We start from the raw sequence: 23,292 nt of genomic DNA on the forward strand, positions 1-23,292 counted from the left end.
GCTATGAAAGGTGGTAAAAGGTCTAAGGTGTCTTGAGAAGATGATATACAAAGGTTTCGAACGTCAAAGGATCATCAATTTGAACAAGGAAGCTATATCGCTCCTGTCCTTTGGACAAGGACCAAAGCGATCTTTATTAAAACAGTCATTTTTCCTCAAAATCAAGACAAGGCAAGGATAGGCAAGATCGAGGACGCCATTTGAAGGGTGATGATCGAAGTACAAAGGTTGAAAGGTGGCAAATTTTGGCTAGAGCTTCAAGATCGCTCCTGTCCCTCTCCAAGGGACCAGGGCGATATTCCTCTAGACATCAAAGTGTCTTGTAGAATTCAAGTGAAACGAGAGTGGAATGAAAGAATAACATTGTTTGTCCCTCACAATGAAGATTGAAGTTCGAAGTTACAAAGGTCAAGGAGAAAACATCAGGATCGCTCCTGTCCCTCTCCAAGGGACCAAGGCGATATCACATCTAAAGGACATTTATTTGCAGGGTCGAGTCACTCAAGTTTGAAAATCCTAGCAAAAATGCCAACTTCAACGTAGGGATGAGGACTTTGAACGTCAAAAGCACAAGGATCGAGACCAAAATGATGGATTGCTCCTATCCCTCAGTCAGGGACCAGGGCGATGAGGTTTGCATTCTTCCATCTTTAAATTTTGGGCGCTAAACAAACATTTTTGAATTTATTTAAATGCTAGAAAATTCGATAAATTTGAAAATTCAATTAAAATGGCATTTAATATAGCGCAAAACATTAATTAATTTTTTTTTTTTGCCTTGTAAAAAATCGAATTTATTAATTAAAAAACGATGGCATTTAATAATTAATTATTAATTATTAATTTAAAATCAAATGGAGCGCTTAGGTTTATCAAAGTCGGCTTTATTATTAATTTTAAAATCGCTTTAATTGTTATATTTTTGCAAATGTCGGCCTAAGTGAATTGGTGGTGTGAGCGCTTATAAAGGGTGGTGAAGATTGTTATTTTCACATTACCATTTTATCATTCAAGTGCGATTTGAGGAAGACAAAGGAGTAGTGCGATTTGTGTGTTAGAGGTGCAAATTTTAGTTCAAGCAAGGTGGTGCGAAGTGTTATCCAAGGCGCTACGAACCTTAGTTTCATTTGTGCGAGCTTGTCAAAGGCACTGGAAGATCACGTCAAGGACATCCCAAAGGTGGCGAAATTGCTAGCTTGAGAGAGCATGTTGAAAGTCATCTAATATCAATTTTGCCTAGGCGATTTTATTCATTTTGCATTCTAGAGTTAGCTCTCTAGTGAGGTATGACGATATTGCTTTATTGTTTTGATTTTGAATCGTTGATCGTCATAGCTTAAATTTTGAATTTTGAAATTTTGAATTCCAACTAGCTCAATCATTTTTTAGGAAATGATAACTCAATGACTTATCATGATGTTTCCTAAAATTTACTCTCAAATCTATGTTATATATTGCAAGATCTAGTTTCTCATTATGAAATGTTGTGTAGGTATGGCAACCCCGAAGGCGGGAGCATCCACCAGTCGTCCAGCTCTCATGAAGGAAGATCAAAAGACCGAAGAAGCGGAGACGAAGATCGTATCGAAGTGGAGCAACATTGGAGATACCAACTTGGGTAACTTCAGCACGAAGAAGTTTCGAGAGGTCCCTTACATTGGCAAGCCATCACCTGTCGCCCGGAGAATAATCGAGAGTGGCATCATTAAGGCGGCCGGCTTTCCTCAAGCAGTCCAATGCCATGAATTGATGATCGGGTGTGCTCGTCATTATGATCCTCAGTCCAGAACGATCGTGTCCAATGAAGGAAACACTTTGGCGTACCTTTCAGAGGAAGCTATAAGTGAAGCTTTCCATCTTCCAGAGCACAGAGACATGATATACAAAAGCATAGAAGGAGCCAGGTCAATGTACGAAGATGATCCAGATGCTTGTCTAAGCATCATCAACAAGAACTGGTTACTCAAGAGTCGTCCTCGCCTGAGCAAGATCCCGAACACACCGCATAGGATTGATTTCCAGGAGGAGTACAGAGATTTGATTACAATGCTCAACCAAGTTACAGGAGCCCCTCACGCCTTCTATTTTGAGAAGTGGATGTTCTACTTCATCCAGGTGATAGTTCAAGGAAAGGGAACCATACATTGGGCTAGAATGATTAGCCATTGCTTGGACGTACAGTTGAGGAGACTCAAGGCTACCAAGTCCTTCTACATGAGTTCATACGTCATCTATGCCTTGATTAGGAGTTTTGAGTACGCAGGACTACCTCACAGAGGACTGATTGGAAGAGGACCCGGCGAGGTCAGAGCTTGTGATTCCTATGCCTACTTGCATCATCCGCCAGGGAGCAACTACAAGCTAGTCAATGATACCTTCACGATGAACATCACAAGGACGTTGCAAGGTGGGATTCACAACAGATTATCTCAAGATGCACAAGAACTAATAAAGAGGTATGGTGCATGGTTTATTCAGTTTCCGAAGTTCACTTATATTAGAGTGCATGGATGTCCTTTACCTCCATACATGTTGCCGAGATATCCGACAGACAGAATTGTGTTACTTGAAGTAACAAGACAATTGGCAGCATATGCGAAGGCATTCAGACACAGACATGGGAATGGAGTTCCGGTACCTATCATTTTGGGCAATTCAGTTGAGGTATGTCCTAATGCTTTAGCTATGGATGACGCAGAGAAGGAGTTAGCCTTGTATTCTTTTCCATCCTTTGCTTTGAGAGAAAGCTTTGATCCACATGGACATTTAGAGGAGACAATCGGTAGGAAGTTTAAGCATGAGTACCAAATAGAAGATTTTATGATGAATCTCTTAGATGATCTTGAAGTGAAACAGAAAATGCATTCTAGATTGCCTTTGGATTTCATCAGGAAATGCAGGATTTACAGAGTGGCCGACCAAGCACAGGACAGTGGCAGACATATCCAATCATCCTATGATCGAGAAAGCAAATCAGTAAGGTTAGATTGGAATGAGCCCGAGGTCGTGGATTTGGATGCTTTGATGGCTCCAGTCTTGTCTTGTACTCGCAAATGGGTTGACGTACAGCATCAGAAGTTGAGAGAGCAAGGCATAGCTATGACTTTCACTTTGGAAGAGAAACCAGCCGAAGGTGGAGCTAGTGTGAGTGAAGGCAATCCTAATCCTAGAAATTCAGGTGAAGGTAACCTTCGATGTGTCAGTGAGGGCAATCTCCATCCAAGAGGTTCGAAGAGGAAAGAAAGATCAGAAAAGAAGGAATCTTCCAAGAGAAAGCAAGGGGCCAATCGAGATCGTTCATCCGGTACATCTTCTAGACCAGAGAAGAGGACACTTCAAGTGGAAGAATCCATGGAGTCGATGGTACAGAACGATAGGCAGGAAGAAGGACAGGCACCGCAAGGGTCACCAGATGGATCTCTCCAAGATTACGAGTTAGATGAAGATAGAGAAGGCAACGAAATAACATCTCCTCCCAGAGAAGAAGAAGTAGTGCATAAGGAAATACAAGTTCAAGAAACAAGATCAGCTATCCCAGATTGGTTGAAGGAAAGATTAACCAAGGTGATCGTGATAGAGGACGAAGATAGTGCAATTGATTTAGAAAGCCTTGTTGGACGTTCTCATGAAGTAACAGAAAAGAGGAAGGCTACCAAGATATCCAAGATGATTCGAGATGAGACTGGATCCAGAAAACTGCAGATAGCTACACCGGCGGTAGACAAATATGAAGGTGAGATCCTAGCAGAGGAATATAATATACAGACTTTTGAGCTGGGACCATCCACAGCTGAGCAGACACTAGATGATGCTACCGATTCATTTGAGGCATTGAAAGACAAGCTTAGAGAAGAAATGGAGAAGAATAGAAAGCTTGAGAGAGAGGTCGGTGCATGGAGGACATATTTCAGTCATCTCAATGAACCTTTGGGACGTCAGGATCCAGCTAGATCACCAATGCAGGCACTTCCCCTTCAATCAATTAATGAGGCAGAAAGATTCAGGAATATGGTCCAGCGTACAAGTACTTGGATGGATAAATCTCATACAGTTGCCGTAGATTTTGTAACAAGGATGATGAAGATTATTCATCAAGCTATCCAAGTTCTTGAGATAATCCACAATTTGATGATAACAGTAGCCGCATTTGCTCATACCAAAGATGTTATCATTCCTGTCTTGAAAGTCATTAGACACACATCAAGGAAGGTCTTAGCACAAGAAAAGATCATGGATGGAGGACCTCACAGTTTGCTTCAGTGGTCAACCTTACTCCATATGAAGAGTGTTTTCTTTGAGGACATTAGTACTAGATGTAGCCAAGTGGAGGAGGTGATCAATCCGATCCAGGACAGAGTATTTGAGGTACTTCGTACCATTCTTGGCAGGAGGATCGAGGTTGAGACAGATGTGGATATGCAGGAATTAGAGGATAGAATCAAGGTCATCTTTTGCAAAGACGCTAATGTTACAGACGAGCAATATGATCAGATGTTTGCCACCATGCTCCTGATTGAAAGAACAAAGGAACTTGAATCTTCGTGGGACGCAGCTCTTCTAGATGCATTCGATCAAGTCATTCACTTGGAAGAAAGTATGAAGAATCTTCCCGAGATTCCAATTGCTGAAATCGAAGGAATCGTATCAAGATTCATTGTATATGCTAAAAAAGAGAATTGGAAAGGGAATAAGATTCTAGATGAAAGGTTGTTATAGATGACATGGCATCTTATTTGTAATTGGTTTATGTCTCCTAGGTTTTTGTGCCAAATTTAATATTTGGCTATGCATTTAATATTGTTCAGTAAAAGGAGGCCATTTGTAACAAACCCTAATTAGGGTTTAGGTGTCATAATCTTGACCGTTGATCTACTTTCAATCTGGACCTTTCATTGTAATTGAGGATGCTATTTATACCCTCATTTTTCATTTCATTTGTAATCAATGTAATAGAGAATAGAGAATAGTGAAGAGATTAGAGAGAGTTTTGATTAGAGTTAGAAGCAATTTTACTTTTGTAGCAAGATTGAGTTTGAGGAAAGGAATTCAAGCAATTGTTGTACATGGTGACTTTGAAATCAATGAAATATTGAAGTTATGGTGTTTTGTTGCAACTTTCTTGGTTATCTTCATGGTTGTTCAATTTACTTGAATCATGCTCAATCAAAGTAGTGTGTTAATTTGAAGGACAAAGTGTTGGACTTGATCTTTGGTAGGATTCGTAATCCAAACCTCTAGCTTCTTGCTGATTGTAGGAACGCCTTGCGTGGTCGACTGGAGATATTTGAATCACTTAAACTTCAATCATTATTGTATCTTGGATATGTACCTTCGTGGTAGCGTCTTCGATCTTTGATGTGTTGAAAATCATTTTGTTACCTTAGAAGATCGCATCAATTTCAATTGAGTTGTTATTTTATGGCGAAATTGAAGTTGGTAGAATCTTACCAAGTCTTGTTCACATGAAGTCATTCTTAGGATTAAATTAGATTAGACTTCTTGCAAAACCCTATCCTTTTGTTATTTTTTGAAAGCTTCTTAGTTTAGTAAAATTTCAGACTTTCGGAGTGTAAGGCCCCTTGAGGACACAGCAAATCACATCATACCGCTAGAGCTTATCCACACGTAGAGACCCTACTAACCAGAACATTGGAGTCATCCTAACTGATCCTTCATGCGAATCTTCAGCAGTTAGAGACTTTATTCAAGAGAGGATAAGATGCCTTTAGGTATTTTATTTTGTGTATGATGGTGTACAAAATACACGTCAACACTACCTCGGGTCAATTTTGTGTGAAGTTGGGTCATCCTTGCCTCACATCCATGAAGGCAGTCCCTTCCATAGTCAACAAGTGTTTGAAGTAATCATTCGAAGGATAAGTCAAAACCATACATCGTAGTGGCTTCCAACTCTTGTCTAACCGTCGAAACTTTACACTTGGTTACTTTTGGCCTCAAAAGCCTCAACCAATCAAACCTCGTAAAGATGTCTTATTCCTATCCTATCTAAAGTTTAAAGCCAAGAGAGTAACTGAGTTACTCTTAGGTAATCCTTCGAGACCTGCTTTGACTACTACCCCTAAGGACCCTTCGACGTCTATGCATATGGAAGTAGCTCATCCTGCCCCAAAGGTAGTGAGTGAAACTCATCCTAGACCAAGAATCCTCCCTACTCCTAAAGTTCCTAGCATATATGTTATGGTTCCATCCCCACCATCCTACAAATGACAAGGAGGCAAACGCTGGTCCATCTAGAACTCCATCTATCTCTCAACCTTTTGAGGTTCCTTTCGTTCCTCCTCCTATTCCTAGACCAAAGGAAGAAAAGGAATCAACGTTGAGTGATACCCAACCTCTTACAAAAGGTTTGAATCGTAACTGACAAAATCATAGTGCAAGAGAACATTGAGAAAGACATCGTACCAAGGCTCGTGAGCTTGCTACAAGAAGTGAGTCTTCCCCGAAGCAATCAAATGTTAGTTTGGTCTCACCTTCTAAGCCTTCCTTACTATCACCCACCCCTAGAGAGGAGCCTTGCCTTGCCCAACCTCATCAAAAGCTGAAGTTGTTGATTCCAAGGGATTCTTCTCCTCCTATCAAATCACCTATACTGATCAATTTGGATGATGATTCTGATAATATGGTTGTAACTATTGAAAATGATGATTTGTCTTTGATATTTTCAAAAGTGCTAACTTTATCTCCTAGTGACACACATTGTAATCCATCATTAGAGCATGGTCCATGTTTGGCACTAGACAACTCCTACTCTACTAGTCATATCTTTTTTACCGTCTTGTCCCCCATCTCTATATATGATGAGCAAGATGAAGAGGCCGATGATATGCTAGACTAGCTCCTTCGTGCAATGACACTTTGTTTTGTGTGTTTATTTGCTCGGCGTGTATTTTTGTTTGTTAGGCTCTCTTTGGATGACCCTTGAGGTTCTGTTGACACAAGGATACAAAGACACCAATCTTGTCGTAACATTCCTTTATTTGTATATTTATTCTTCTATATGTCATATACATGTGTTGTAAACATGCTTCTGACATAAATGTGCTCGTGTTGTATTTTGGGGATGATGCAGAGTGTTCAAACTTTTTAGTTTCTTCCATGTTGACCCAAAAAGAACCTTTGCTCATCTTATGTGCTCTTTTTCGATTGTGCTTGTAGTTCCACTACATTTGGGAGATGAGGTCAATTCAAAACAATCATATTGATATACATGATTTATCTGATGTGCATGCTAAACCCCAAATCGTGGATCCCTAATGTGCTCTTTCATGTTCTTATGACCATCGCCTTTGATTTGACTATGTTTGGGGACATTTCATTGTTGCAACATGCTTGTCTTTGGATGTATATATGCTACCTTAAAGCAATTGCACCCAACTAGCATATGCGATCACTTTAACATGTGGGCATACACACCCCTATGCATTTCACTTCGTGCACACACCACGAAACTGGTTTGTACACTTTGATCACACACCATGATTTGCTCGGTGCCATTACAACAATCGTTTTGCAATTTCATATCAAAAATTTTGCTTGGTGTCACTGCAACACCCATCTTGCAATCGAATATTCAAATTACCTAGCAGACACAGGGGTTTTTCTTTGTAATCTTCATTAACATGAAACTCACCTAGCCAAATGAGAAGTCTGCAATCAAGGATTCAAGCATTCAAGTTCAACAAACATGATCAAGTTTTATGTGTTCCTCCATGATGAAGGTGTGCATTAACATCCATCAAGCAACACCAAACTTTGTGTGAGGCTTCAAGGCAAGGGGTTTCACATCAAAGGTATCATTTGTCATTTTCAAGCATTTCCTTTAAGATTTTCAGCCTCTTCCCTACCAAGCGTAAGCTCTCTTTCATCCAACATTGTTGAAGTGGAGGTGGAAACACCAACACAGTGTTTTACTTAAGCAAGCCCCTATACAACACAACATTTTTCTTCTCTTCATGTGTGTAGGAATAGATCCAACAACCGAAAGTTGCAAAATTGTGCAAAGAAAACTATGACAAACATTCTCATATTTTGAACAAGCAAGAACACATGGACTAATTTGCCTAGCTTCGATGTCCGAAACTTTTGTCCGAATTTTAGAGACACGGATCTACAAAGCCTTCTGATCCAAAATCTAGAACCTTTAGCTATTGAAAGCACCTTGACGACTAATTCACCCAACTACAATGTCCAACATATTCTGGCCCAAATTTCTACTACATGTTCCTTTTTGTGTCTCATTTTCATACCTCTACTATTTTGTTTATTTTTTCTGTTGTATCTTACTTTCTATGCAAAAAGAGGAAGTAATCATATTAGATCAACCCTTATCAAAAAGAAGATGTAATCATATTAGATCTTGTATATTTCATATCAAATCATATTAGATCAACCCTTATCAAAAAGAGGAAGTATTCATACGCAACATCCAACTCTCCTTTAGGAATGAAGTTGGATCTTGTTGGCTATTTCCTCCTATGATTAATCAAATGAAACAACTGGGATTTGTGGTCTTAGGGTAGAGGATCCTTTTCCCATCCATTTCAGGAAGCAACTATAAAAGCATTTTTGTGCATTGTGAACACCAATCCTGATGTTATGGGTGACTTGTAGGTGTTTGTTGAAATAATGCTCAAGACAATATTTAAGGTCAAGTCATGTTCCAACCATCAAAGGCTATCATCAAGAATCACTTCCTCAAATTTGTCAAAGAGGATTTAGCCACACCTATTAATTTCAATGTAGAAATTGCAAAGAAAATTTTAATTTTGCATGTTGGCAAGGTTATGGTTAAACACATTAGTCTCCCAACTAGGAATCAAGAATTCCTCTTTTCTTGGGAAAGAAGATCAAGATATGATGATAGTCGTGATAAAGAGACAATGAAGGAATTAGTGGAGAAACACAAAGCATACAAGCTAAAATGTATCAGCAAGTTGAAAAAAGTCAACTAGACCACAAATGGTGGGACCACCCTCAATATTTTGTAAGGGGGCTTTTATTATTTGTTGTAAAAAGAATCTGATTGTCTTTGAACACTTTGTGTTTGTTGTTTCCTACACTTATGAAAACAACACTTTTATATCTGATTATTGCCCAAGTTACATTCTTTGCAAGAGTTTTTGCAATCTAGAGGACATTCAAACTATGCTTAATATCTCATATGCTTGGTTAAACTCTTAATCTAGTAAATCAAAATTACTTCACATTAGACAATTTACATATTATGATAAACATTTTTCACATTTTCAATCCATAAAAATTTTAGCACATTAGTATTTCACTATTCAGTCGAACAAAGAGAACCCCCCTCATAATGGAGGAGGAACTTTGTCCTCTACACTGTTGTTAGATTATTTTGTCCAAATGACAAGTAATTTACCAACAAATGTGCAATCAAACCAGATTGGTCCAATCTACCAATCCAATAATTATGAAGTAGTTTATGAATGGCTTTCTGGAGAACTTGATTTTAAAGTATGATGAATACATAAACTCCCAATCTGTTAGCCAGCATTGTCATTGAGGTCAAAAGAAGACTGTGCAAACAGGTTTAGTATGGTGATTGTGATGAAAGCAGTAAATGAAATTTGTTGGGAAGGAAAGCTTTTGAGTCTTGTGAAAGAAGACTTACCTGTGCTTAAGCTTATGTTATTGAAGAAGAATATGCAAATCTGATGAAAGAATGCTGCGTCTCTGTGAATAGAATACAGTCTCTATGAACAAGTTATCCTCCTGCAAAATGTCTTGTAATGCATGGTATGGTCAGACTTTGCACAGAATAAAACTTATAATCGATTTCTGAACAGAACATCTGATGAGCCTATCGCTGGTAATTATCTCAGAATGTAGAAATTGGTTTTCAGATGATCAATTGAACAGAAAACAATATATTTCTCTTGTCGTGGGGTGTGCAAGGGATTTGGTTTCAATGTCACGTGGTTTGCTATAAACAGTTTGCAGAGAATAAATCTTAGAAATACATCTTCGAACTGCACAGATATTTATCTTGCTTTTAGAAATACAATGAATCTTTAATTATTTTATTTGTAAATTTGGCATTTGTTTGAGACAATAATCACAATGATAATAATGAAGCGGTGGTACATAGTCCACATTGACAGGTGGCTGGTTGGTTGGTTAATGGTTACAACCATAGTTGGACTACTTGCAACTCGGCTCAACTCGACAAGCCCCTGAGAAAAAAACTCGGCAAAAACTCGGAAAAACTTGGCGAAAAACTCAGCAACGTAAAAACACGCTTAATTTTAATAAAAAATGCTTTTTTTTTGCAAAATTTAATGAGAAGATGCATCCAACGAGTCAATAAATGATAACACAAAAGAAACAAGCTGATTCTAGATATATTTAAATGCAAAGTGTCTACAAAATCACATCCTCATGAGGAATGCTGATGGCTGGAAGCAAAATAGTAAATAGTTTTTGTAAAACCAAAAGTAAATACATCATTACAAATTACAATTACAACTTCCTCTTCCCAGCTCTAGCTAAAACTAGAGGAGAGGTAAAACTAGAGGGTCTAGTCCTAGAAGTCTGCAGTGGGCGTGACTGTGCCTCCTCGCTCAATATGGCTGGCTCATCCTCCATCTTGGATGAAGCAATGTCTCCACCTGCTTGTGGCACTGGCAATGACTCCTCATCCTCATCCTCTTCCTCCTCAATGTCATCTAGCGTGAAACAAATCCACCCCCCTCCTCTTCCATAGCTTGCCTCTCCAAATCAATGTTGTCATCCTCAGAAAACAATGGAGGCTGCTCCTGTGATGTCCAATCACTGTAAGGATCTATATCATCCAAGTCAAGTGGACCACCTGCTACTTCCTCTACCTTCCTTACACGCAAATCGAAGATTATATTGCACAAAGACAAGGTCATTGAGGTGTTTTTGAGCTAGCTTGCTCCTCTTCTTCGTGTTGATGGCTTCAAACTAAGTCACGGGATACGGCGATTTTCATGGATGAGGTCCGAATTTAATCGAATTTCAAACTTCTATTAAAAAAATCGAATTTAATCGAATTTCCTCTATAAAGCACTGCTATCTACCTTTAAACACAACTCAACTGGTCGTGGGTATTCTTTGTATATGCTTTGTATCTATTGGGTCATGGGTGTCTACAACTGCTGGGTTGCCCTCGGATTTTCTCCAACAAGGGTCGCTATTCTGATAATTTATTAGAAGTATACATATATTTAAAAATAAACAAAATTATAGAAGGCAAATTTTATCCGAATTTTTTTTCAAATTTTTCCCTTGTCGAATTTCATACGAATTTCATGGCTGTCGATTTCGAATTCGAATTCGAACCTTGTGACTTAGGCTTCAAACAAACTCTAATTGTGCTCACAACTGGATGAACTACAAGGTTGACATAAGATTCTGAAGGCAAATTTTTTGAGATTTGGGGTATTTCCACACCAACTTTGCCACCAAGCATCTGCAAATTAAAATTAGGTTGAAAGTAGCACCCCTCGCCAGGGTCTGAGGGTGAGAAAAAGAGGGGTAGAGAGATAGGTCTAGATCTTGGTGGAGATCTACAAAAGCGCAATATTTGAGATTTGGGGTATTTCCACACCAACTTTGCCACCAAGCATCTGCAAATTAAAATTAGGTTGAAAGTAGCACCCCTCGCCAGGGTCTGAGGGTGAGAAAAAGAGGGGTAGAGAGATAGGTCTAGATCTTGGTGGAGATCTACAAACGCGCAATATTTGAGATTTGGGGTATTTCCACACCAACTTTGCCACCAAGCATCTGCAAATTAAAATTAGCCTGAAAGTAGCACCCCTCGCCAGGGTCTGAGGGTGAGAAAAAGAAGGGTAGAGAGATAGGTCTAGATCTTGGTGGAGATCTACAAACGCGCAATATTTGAAATTTCATCATTCATACTCATAGTTTCAAACTTTCAACTCTAAAATGTATAATACCAAGATTTCTTCAATGCTAATTATGTTGTTATATGGAGCCTAATCAGACTCGGACGTTAAATTTTCCCTACTTCCATCAACGCAGTTTCCCCCTATATTTTTCGACGGGGGTTTGGGGGCAGCGCCCCCAAGTTGGGGTCAAGGAGCAGTGCCCCTTGCGCAATACAGGGCGGGGTCGAGGGGCAGCGCCCCGCAAGGCCAAAAATACTTTTATTATTTTATAAAGGTGTTGGGTGTTATAAAGTATAAGAAAGGAAAAAGAAATATTGAAATGCCACTTATAATTAAATGTTTTATTTCATGTGTATATTCTAATGAAGAGAATGAAACTGAACTGAATAAACAAAAATTGATAATTTTTTGACATGTTTGGGCCTCTTTTTATTGTCTAGCCAAGTTTTTTGCAAAAACTTGGCGAGTTTTTGCTGCGAGTTAAAGTCATAAAAACTCACAGCAAAAACTCACAGAGTACTCGGCGAGTTTTTCTGCGAGTGTTCCATCTACTTACAACTGCTCTCTATAGTTACAACTTCTCCAACCATGATGCATTATATATGCACTTTCTTTCATTTGAATAAAAAAAAAGGTGTGTGTGAGAACATAATTTCCAATACGGAGGAGTAAAAACAAGCATGTTTTAGGGAATTTAAAGAGATATTTCTTGTTTATGAAACAAATGAGGTTGTATTGAGACAAATGCTGCTTACAGAAGAGTGTTGAATGATTATCATATGTGCATCGATTTGATGAAGATATTCTGAAGGTGACTTATTGCTGCAGTCTGAGGTTATTTCTTCAAGAAGGAAAGGTAACAGGTTTAAAGAAAATATCAGGTATATCATGACAGTGATTTTCTCAAGTCTGATTTTACAGTGCTCAGTTTAGAATACCATATTTACAGTAAAGTCTGATGTTCATTCAATCATATCTTTAGACAAATTGTGTTTCAGATAACAGTTGCAGTGCTATTATATCAGTGCAGAAAAATACTGTTATTATTTCACATTTGGATTCAGTTTGGAGAAGATTTGTTGTTACTGTTTCAAGTTGAATTCAATTTACAAAAGGATCTGTTTGAATCCAGTTTGCAGAAGAAGTTTTGTTAGGTTTTCAGACTGTCAATTTGCAGAGAAATTTGTGGAATTGTTTTGCTTAATGATTTAATCATACATGTTTGTAAAAGAAAACTGCAGGACTATAACCGATTGTAATTCTTATAAATTCTGAGTTGGTGCTCATAAAAGGGGATTGGGTGATTCCTTGGGTTGGTGCCCTAAAACTTGTAATTCTTCATTTATGAGGCTGGATTAGGACGGTAGATCCTAGCAGCAATTCACATCGTGGTTTTTCCCATCCTAGGTTTCCATGTCAAATCTTGTGCAGTTGTTTCTTACGTGGTGTTTTGATTTATTGTTTCAGGTTCAGTTTCTTTCGTATTTCAGTTTGAAGGATAAAAGCTTTAATTGTTCTAAAAATAAAAGTTTTCATTTACTACTGATTCACCCCCCCACCTCTCAGTAGTAAATCTATGCTCTAAACAATTGTCGTGCATTAAAGACATCATTTTTGCTTATGTGCAAAAAAAAAATTATAAAACGAAAGCTCAAGAGGTGAGAATAAGGGACATTGCTTCAATGCTACTACAAACATGTGGAGAAATGGTGAAAAGAGCAGTATTTCCCTATGTTCCATGGCATTTCATCAATAGGGATGTGTTTTCAAGATGGCAAGAAACATGGCATGTTGCCTTTGTAGGATATGACAAGGGGGGGCAATTAAAAATTAGGGAAACTTTTAAAATATGTAAAAAAATAAAATATTCATAAGATAAAACATTCACCGTACTCATTATATAGCCATATTATGAAAAATTAGAGCTGAACTGAGTATTCACGAGAACAAACAAATTAACAAATTGACATTTTGGTGTTGGATCATTTTTGTGATGTTTTGTATTCTTTTGAGATTGAATTTGATACCAACATATTTATATGATTATAAGATATGATACTACTTTTACAATTTGAGCTATTATGATTTTTTTGTAATAACCACCCCTCAATTACTACTATTTTTTATTCACTTCACAACAACTAGAAATTTAATTGACCAAGCATCATCCATCTAATTTAGAAACATTGCCTTCATAACTTCTCCAACACAATCAAGGCAACAATTCTATGCCACCCTTAAGAGGGGTACACTAGAAAGTGGTAAGCTCTCAATGTCATTGTCATACATAGACCCAAACCTTAATCCTCATGGATTCATTCATGATGACTCTACCTACGTATCCCTTTAGGGGAATTGAAGGCTTTGCAGTTTGTACACCAAAGATAGAAAGAATTCATTCTCTCTTGTATGAGACATTTGGTCTCAATTTTAGACCACAACTATTCATGGATCTTATGCTTTCAAATTAATCCAGTTAAACGATAACAGACACATTTCCATCGAGTATCAGTTCCCTATCAATCCCTAATGTACAAACACATTCAAAACCACATAAGGACCATATCATTTCCAACATCCCAAGTTCACATAGTAATTGGCTCGAGCACACATCATATATACAAGGCTATCTTAGGCATACATCATGTATGCACAATGTGGTTAGTTCATACACGCATCATAGGTGTACACATAGTGACTAGCTTAAGTATACATCGCATACACACAATGTAATTAGTTTATACACACATCACAAGTACATAGTGACTAGCTTAGCCATATGTCATATATACAAGTGTGACTAATTCACACATACATCATATATACACAATGCAATAACTTGTGCATGCATCGCATATACACAATGTGACTAGTTCAAGCATACAATGCACATACACAATGTCAATAACTTAACAACCTCACTAACACATAAGCCTGTAAGTATGTAATACCATTTTGAACATATTACTAGTAGCATATAAGATCAAAGGAAGCTTTAAAAATTCATTGAGGTTGTGGCAAATTAGCTGCCATGTAAAGTTGCAAATAAATGCAAAAATAGCCTGCCAAAAACAAGTAAAACCCATTTGTAATGGAAAAAACACTTGACCTAGTTAAAATCTCATTCAATCGGTCAAATATTGGTAAAACTCACGATTACTTGCCAGGGGAATCTTATCACTTTTGATGGAGGTATAGTTGGGGAGCATCAACAGTGGGAGTTGGTTGCAGCTGCTTCCACTCCATCCCAAAACTTCAAAAAAGGCACAGTCAGTTGCATGGTTCAACATGGCCTTTTCTCCTCGAGCAATTTATTGATTAGACGGCATTTTTTTAGGAATAAAAAGCACCAAGAATGACACTTCGCAATTAATCGCAGTTTTTCCTGAGTTTTGCTTCTATGCTTGTATATGTAATTTTGAATAGAGAAGCATTATAATGAATTCATTTTGTGGGTATTACTGAGATAGAATGGAAATGAAATTGTAATGTATCATTCTAGGATTCTCTTAGTTTTGCTTTAAATATATATCAAATACTCACAATAGGGCTTGCATAATTAATTACAAACACTATTTTATTCCTATAATATAGTTTTGATATATATTTCAGATTTAAAATTGATAACATTATTTTTGAAAATATAAAACTAATTTTTGAGTATCTGCTGTAATCCTTCTTACAATTTGCAGCTTTTCCTTTTGTACAATTGTCTTGAAATATTTCTGCTTAAGTTGTGGAGCAAACTGAATGGTTAACTACTTTGAGCCAAAGTAATACTAGGATAAGTGAGCTATTAGGAATTCCTGATGCTTCACCCCTGCAAGCATCACCGAAATGCAATGAATGATAAGTGGACCGTTCATATTCACAACTACGCAGCTAAATTCCAATAAATCATCACCTACATTTAATTCCTTTGTTTTCCTAATTCCTTTGTCATTATTGTTGTTTTGATTTCCCCCTCATTTTTGTACATCATCTTCCATGTTGCAAGCTCTATGGGTTTGTTGGCCTCAAAGAATCCAAGAACTTGAGCAAGTGTGAATTTTGTTACCTCTACCATTCAAAGAAAAGAAAAACTTTTGTTTAATTCAATAATTGTCATATAAGTTCTTAAACTAATAGTTATCGTTATAAATCACAGTTAATTTCAATCAAAATCTCCTTTGCCAACACAACTAGAGCTTCAAATTTATTCAATTGAGTTTCCAATCAATTGTTGTGTCGCAGTTCACTAGTAAGGTCAATATTCATCCAGAGCAAGTACTAAATCTTTCTGATTGTTCAATCCAATAAATGAGGAATGACTTGAAGCCTTTGTGCTTTCATTTCCTTTGAAATGAAAGCTTTACATTTGGCTCTGCATTTAACCAAGCAATCCAATTCCACTAGATCCAACAAGTTTTAAGAAGTATTATAAAACCTTTCTTTTTAATTGTCTGCCACCCTAAATTTCCTGCATTATCAAAGGGTTTATATTTCTACTAATGAAATGAGCCAATTTGAACCATTCATCAAGCATGAGAGCTCATTTTAACCAGTTGGTCATTTATTGATCAACAGTTGATGTGGTTCTTTGCTCCAATTAACCATATGTCCAAAGCTAAAAACTTAAGATGGTGAGGTTTGATCATACTTGTTTAAAGCTTGTTAAGATAATCCAAAACCTCTATTTTCTAAGAAAGCTTTATTGCATTTTCTTGACGTGCTAAATGCTATTGATCTTATTTCTAATTCAACAACCCTTCTTTTTTTCTCACCGTCACATTGTCATCATATCAGGAGATTAGGCAATCTGCAATCCGTTATAATAATTTGTGGAAATGCAACTTAAGGAAATATGAATTTTGATGAATATATGTTGTTTTTTATTTATTATTTTTAATTCCTATTTAAAAAATTAATTAGAACAATTAACTGTACTAACAAACCCTAAGCTAAATTTGCATTGATTGTATAGGAGTTAAAATAAAATAACTATGATACCCTACTAGATGAAATCAAATCAGAATGACTCGGATCTGATCTAAATATCAACGTTGTCTAAATTATGAATTTATAACTAGAATGAGCACCTTAAATGGGTGCTGTGACAGTGATCAGGTTTAATAATAGCTAGTAATCAGCATAGGCATGGCAAATAATATTCCAGTAAATCAGAAGTTGTATAGCAACCCTTAGGCCTGACAGCCCTATTCAACCCAATCAAAATCTCATAATTTTAGGAAAAACCTAATGATCACAGTCACAGTCAATAGATATAATAGTCCACAATACCAAGAAGAATATAGAGCGCAGGGAAAGATATTAGAAGCAATAAAAAAACAGTTTGCCCAGTGGTCAGCTCATAATAGTTAAAGTTAATTGCAAAGAAGGCAGATCGTACCAGTAGAGCAGATGAGATAATTTATAATGAAAATTACAGGCTACAGCAGGCAGTAGAAAGGCAGGGCATTGATTTAGCAGGCCAACATTTTCACCTAGCAGCTGATTAATTTACCACCAAATTGCATCCAACCAAAATAGAGGAATTGCAGGTTTCTATCCTCAATCTTAAAGTCTCAGAGGGTTTTCGTCCTCTAGATCACGCCAACAAGGGCTTTCATCTTGGGTGTTTGACGCTGAAAATTCATTCAGAGATAATGACAGTCATAAATAAATAAAAAGTACTTTTTTAATAATTAATACAAAAGCTGAAAAGGCTCAAGAACGATGGCTTAATAAAGCATCACTAAGTCACCCACATATAGCAATAAATTGGGCCCAGAAAATTGCTCAGGATGTCAACATTGAGAAGGGAATATGATAACCTACCCTCTATAATGTTTGAAACCAAAAACCTCTAAATATATCTTGAGGAAGCATTACAGTCATCCAAATTTACTTAAAATCTATTGGAGCCAGAGTTTTCTTGCTTCATTTGTTTATCAACCTGATGACAACCAAGCAACCTTGCTTTTAGAAAGTAATTAGATCTCAAGCTGACCTGCCCATCAGCCTCTATGAAAACAATGATAGCATTAATAATCAAAGCTTTTTCACAATTATCAAAGCTCTTTAGATATAATGACTCATGACACACCTAGATACACTTTTTCCCCAATATTCATTCTCTTTAGATTTCAACCATACTAAGCTTTCCTCACCATCAAATCTTCAACTTCATCCAAAGCCTTCAAATCTAACAATTGGTCCTTGCTCCAATTAACCACATGCCAAAAGCTTGTTAAGATGATCCATAACCTCTATTTTCTAAAAAGGCTTTATTGCATTTTCTTGAGATATTAAACATCATTAATCCTAGTATTAGTCCAACAACCCTTGTCTTTCCTTGCCTTATAATGTTTCAAACCAAAAATCTTGAAATCTGGCTTGAAGGAACATTATAGCCATCCAATTTACTTAAAATCTAAATGAGCCAAATTTCTCTTGCTTATTTTGTTTATCAATCCAATGACAACTAAGCGACCTTGCTTTCTAAAAGTGATTAAATTTCAAAATCTCAAGCCTGCCTCTTCCCATCTACCTCTACAATTGTAAACCTAGCATTAATATTCAAAGTTGTTTCTGCAATTATCATGAACAACCTTAATGCAATTTTTTTTGCAACGGTCATTCTCTTTAGATTTAACCCTGCTAAGCTTTCCTCACCATCAAATCTTTAGCTTCATCCAAAGCCTACAAATCCCCTTGGCCTCAAAGCTCTAACAAACAAGGCTGCCAATTTTTAACCTGATAAGCCATTACAGTTAGTTGATTATCAGGCAGCTCAATGTTCCTCATATGTATCTCCCATACCCCTCTACTGCCATATCACTATGCCACCTCTTTGCAGCTTGAATTCAAGAAACCATTAGATCAAATATTAATCAAACAACTCAAAAGAAGTCTCATTAAAATATTCAGAAACCCTTAATGATAAAGGTTAATATACAACTACTCACCATGTTGAATTTGAAAGGCATCTCACAAGAGATATGGTCAAGCCATGGCATATAGTTGATCCTCATTTTCCTATTTTAAAGCTTCCCACTTCACAATTGTTAATCACAAAATTTTCCCAATAAATCACTGACTATCTACAATTCCTCCATGTTCCAAACCAATTGCCACATTTAGAAAATTAACAAAGCTCGCTTGCCTATATATCATTGATAGCCATATACACTCACATTCTACAAAGCTTAGTATGAAACATCTTTTTACAAAGTTCTACACTCAATTTGTCCATCCATCATCAATTCATACTCAAAAGCTTAACAAAAGATTTGAATCTTCCAAATAACTAAATTTCTAGGAAAAAACCTCAAAACCAATATTACAAAGGAAGATAGCCCATAGGGTCTACTAAGTGTTTCATTAAAGAAATGAGAGCTCTCCAATTTGTCTAGACTAAAAGAGAGCTCCCCGCAAAGGATAGCATAGACTTTCTTTGAAATAACATGGCTAATCAACTCCACCAATTTGTTTGTGAACAACTTCATCATGTGCTTTTGTTGTCTAGATTACATTGCTGCACTTGGATTCAGCTTCATCTTGCTGAATTTTCTTCATGAATTGACCATATATGGAAAGGAAGTCTCCAATATCTTCAACAAGTGGTTATGATGGATAATACTCATTAACCCTTGTTTTGTGATCCTTCTAATGTCTTCTACTGCCATTGGTTGTGCCCCATGGGATGTGAAAGGAGATGCATATTGATGAAGGCACAACCCGAAGAACAAAAAAACACAACAAAGAGACACCGAAAATCTATATTTTATTATCTGAAAATTATATTCAATACATGCAAATCCATATAAGAGGAATAAATCCTCACAGGCTGCAATACAACAGCTTACAGAATTTTTTGGAAAACCCTTACAATGCTACTTCCCAACCCAAAACTAACTCCCAAAAACTCAACTCCAAAAACTATTACAAGTTTCCTCAAATGAGTCCTAAATAGCCTTCCACCATTTTGGAGCTGAAATTACAATTTAGAAATTACCAATTGGCGGACAAATGCCAAAACATGAAATTGGAAACAAATAAGAAAATATAGCCAAATTCAAAAATTGAAACTTTCCGAAAAATTGTCCAACTTCTGGCAGCCATAAATTTTGATCCGAGAATCAAATTGACAAATCGTTTGAAGCGTCGGAAAGCTCTCTGAGTGAAGAATAGGCTAAACATCCGCTCTGCCGATTCTCGCCATTTTCGAGGCTGTTCGGGGCCATTTAATGCCTCAAATCTGACTTGGAAGAATTTTTTTCAGTTTTTCAAGAAACTAAAACTTGAATAACTTTCAAACCGTAAATGATTTTAATCTGATTCTTTCGCCAAAGTTCTTATTTTTCCCTCCTTAAACTTCCTGCGAAATTCGGGCTCTATCCGCCTTTAAAACTGTTATTTTTTGCAATCAGCTACAAAAAAGCAGCTTGTCAATTCTGAGAGTTCGAATCTCTTATTCATCCAAATGGGTATCTGTTGTGACCATTTCACACATCGCCCCATTGCAAATGGGGACCCCTGCTTTTTGCTTTCTAGGGTTTGTTCTTTAGGTTTTTTAGGGTTTTGTCAGTTGGCCTTTGCATTTTGAGTGTCACCAAGGGGATCACATGGATAGCAAGTCCGGCTTGTCTGAAAGTCCTGATCCTGAAATTTGGCTAAGTCCGAAAGTCCTGATCCTGAAATTTGACTAAGTCTGGAAACTGAAAAACCTCCAAAAACTAGATTTTGCAATATAACTCCTGGAGGTCTGAAACCACTCTCAAACATCCTGAAAGTATATATGGAATATAACTTAAAGTATAAGAATTCTTTCTTATACTTAAATGTTATATTCCATAAAATTATCCTGTCGGAGAGTTCAAAAAGTCAAATTTCGCTCCTGACCCTTCCTGAGGGTCCAAAGCGAATTTCGCTCCTGACCCTCTCAAGAGGTCCAAGGCGAATCTCGCCCCTGACCCTTCCAAAGGGTCCAAGGCGAAAATCAACCTAGGACTCATTCCTGGCCTTATTTGACCAAATTTTGATTTGCAAAGCATTTTGTTTGGACTTTGGAATTGATTGAACACCTTGAAGAAAATGATGAATTTTGGCCAAGATTGGGAATTTCACTCCTGACCCTTGCTGAGGGTCCAGAGCAAAATTCATTATAGATTTCGTTTGCCAACTCGCTTGAATTTGAAACCTTGTTCCTGGCCTTGAAAATGATCTTACCTTGCCCTGTGAAGTGATTTGAAACTAAAAGATTGAGCAATTTAGCCTAGATTGTAAATTTCGCTCCTGACCCTTGCTGGAGGTCTAGGGCGAAAATGTGGTTCAAGTTTATTTCTCGCTAATTTTGGCTAACTTGTTTTGTGCAGGGTTTCCTGGAGAGAAGATTGGACGTTACTGGATGCATTTGAAAGTTTGAAAGTTTGAAAATTGTTGAATTTTGGGCAACAAAGATAATTTCGCCCCTGACCCTCACTGAAGGACCAGAGCGATTTTCTTTATATGCACCATCTTGTGACCTTTCTTGGACATGAGAATTTATTCATAGCATGAAGCAAGATAACATCTTCCTTAGCAAAGAAATTTCAAGATGAAAAATGAAGCAGTTTGATCAAGATGGCAAAGTTCGCTCCTGTCCCTCGTTGAAGGTCCGGAGCTTGATTTTCAAATTTGCACTATTTTTGCAAGATCAAAGTGATTTTATGATTGGAAGAGATCAAGGAAAGCATGATTTGTCCATTGAATATAATTTGAATGGTCCACAAAGGAGGAAATCAACCCAAAAAACAAAAGGCGCTCCTGTCCCTTGTTGAAGGTCCAGTGTGATTTTCTAAAAGGTGCAATTTTCTTGCAAGGACGAAGTAAGTTTTGTGATTGAAATGAATGGAAGAAGGCGTGTTTTGCCCGTTGAAGATAATTTGGAGGGCTAACAAAGGACGGATAAACTTGAATTTGCAAAATCACTCCTGTCCCTCTCTGAGGGACTAGGGCGAAAAACCTAATATCCAACCTTTCTCTCCGAGTTTGGACAAATCTAAGCCATGACACAAGTTTGAAGCGATGTTTGGAATGCCTTGAGGTGGAATTGAGATGCAAGGATTACAAATTTTGATGACAATTTGCAAATTTGCTCTTGTCCCTCTCCAAGGGTCCAGGGCGAAATTTTTAAGTGTGCCCACTTTCCTTGCATTTCGAGATAACTTTTTTGTTTCCAAGACTCAAAAGGGAGTGGGGAATGATGTTCTATGCCTTAGAGTAATTTGAAGATTGAAGCGATCAAGAATTTGTACAAAGGACTCAAAAGCGCTCCTATCCCTCACTGAAGGACCAGGGCGATTTTTACAAAACCAATAACTTCCCTCCAAGATTACGCTGAGGCAAGGTTGTGCAAGGATGGAAAAGGTTTTCTAAAGCATGGTGAACAAAGATTTGACTTCAAAACTTGATAATCCTAAGCTAAAATGCAAAAGTCGCTCCTGTCCTTCACTGGAGGCCCAGGGCGAAAATCTTTGGAGCACCTATTTTGCCTTGCAAAAACAAGTTAAGCATGCATAGAACGGATGAAAGGGATCATTGTTTACCCCACAACAAGAATCGACAAATAAAAGGTAAAGGATTAAGACCAAAAGTGAAAAATCGCTCCTATCCCTCTCCAAGGGTCCAGGGCGAAAATGTCCTAATGCACTTCCCTTCTAGAGATCAAGAGAAATTAAACCCAAGACTCCAATTAAAAATGCCATTTGGATGCCTAGATGAAGTTTTGGCAATTAAAAATGAGGAATGCAAGGCTTAAATTGCAAGTTCGCTCCTGTCCCTCACCAAGGGACCAGGGCAAAGTTAGTGGCATTCATTATTTTTTACCATATTTGGGCGTTAATATCCTCCAAATCGCATTAGATGCCAAAAATTGCTAACTTTGAAATATTTGAAAAAATTATATTAAATTGGCATTTAATAAAGAACACATTGGCATTTAATAAATTAATTTTGAGCCTCAAAAAATCGAATTTTTATTATAAAGGCATTTAAAATTAATTTTTGTGAAATTAAAATTAAAAATGGAACAGTTGAGGGCTTATTTTTATTTATTTTATCAAGTCGGCCTATGGGAAGCAAAGTAGTGAGTGCCCTATATAATAGGGGTGTTTTGATCAAGTTTAATCAATCATTCAATCATCCTTTCAAGTACGAATTTGGAGAGCTAATTGAAGGTGCGAAATCTAGCTGGAGTGGAGCGAATTTCTACTAAGTGTGGAGACTAAGGAGGGCGAAATTCATTTTGAAGGCTATTGGAGAGGCGAATTTCTTGCTAGACTAGAGGATAATTTCCAGATTTTTGAAGAGGCTAGTGGAGTTTATTCTTTTCCAAGCTAGAGGAGGCGCAATTTGTTCA

General features: G+C 37.2%; 1 protein-coding gene across 5 annotated transcripts in view; it reads right to left on the reverse strand.

Moving 5' to 3' along the window:
• Nucleotides 1-23,292, reverse strand: part of LOC131032640 (WPP domain-associated protein) — a 65,993-nt gene that overhangs the window by 8,185 nt on the left and 34,516 nt on the right. The window contains exon 6 of one of the 5 annotated variants that reach the window (XR_009103489.2): nucleotides 9,653-9,753. The exons of 3 other annotated variants lie outside the window; for them this stretch is intronic. The gene's annotated coding sequence lies outside the window, so the exon portion shown is untranslated. Of the gene's footprint in view, nucleotides 1-9,652; nucleotides 9,765-23,292 lie in introns of all 5 variants that reach the window. One more of the 5 variants, XR_009103488.2, reaches the window with a different exon arrangement.

The sequence above is a fragment of the Cryptomeria japonica genome, chromosome 11 (genome assembly GCF_030272615.1).
Source record: "Cryptomeria japonica chromosome 11, Sugi_1.0, whole genome shotgun sequence".
Classification (NCBI taxonomy): domain Eukaryota; kingdom Viridiplantae; phylum Streptophyta; class Pinopsida; order Cupressales; family Cupressaceae; genus Cryptomeria; species Cryptomeria japonica.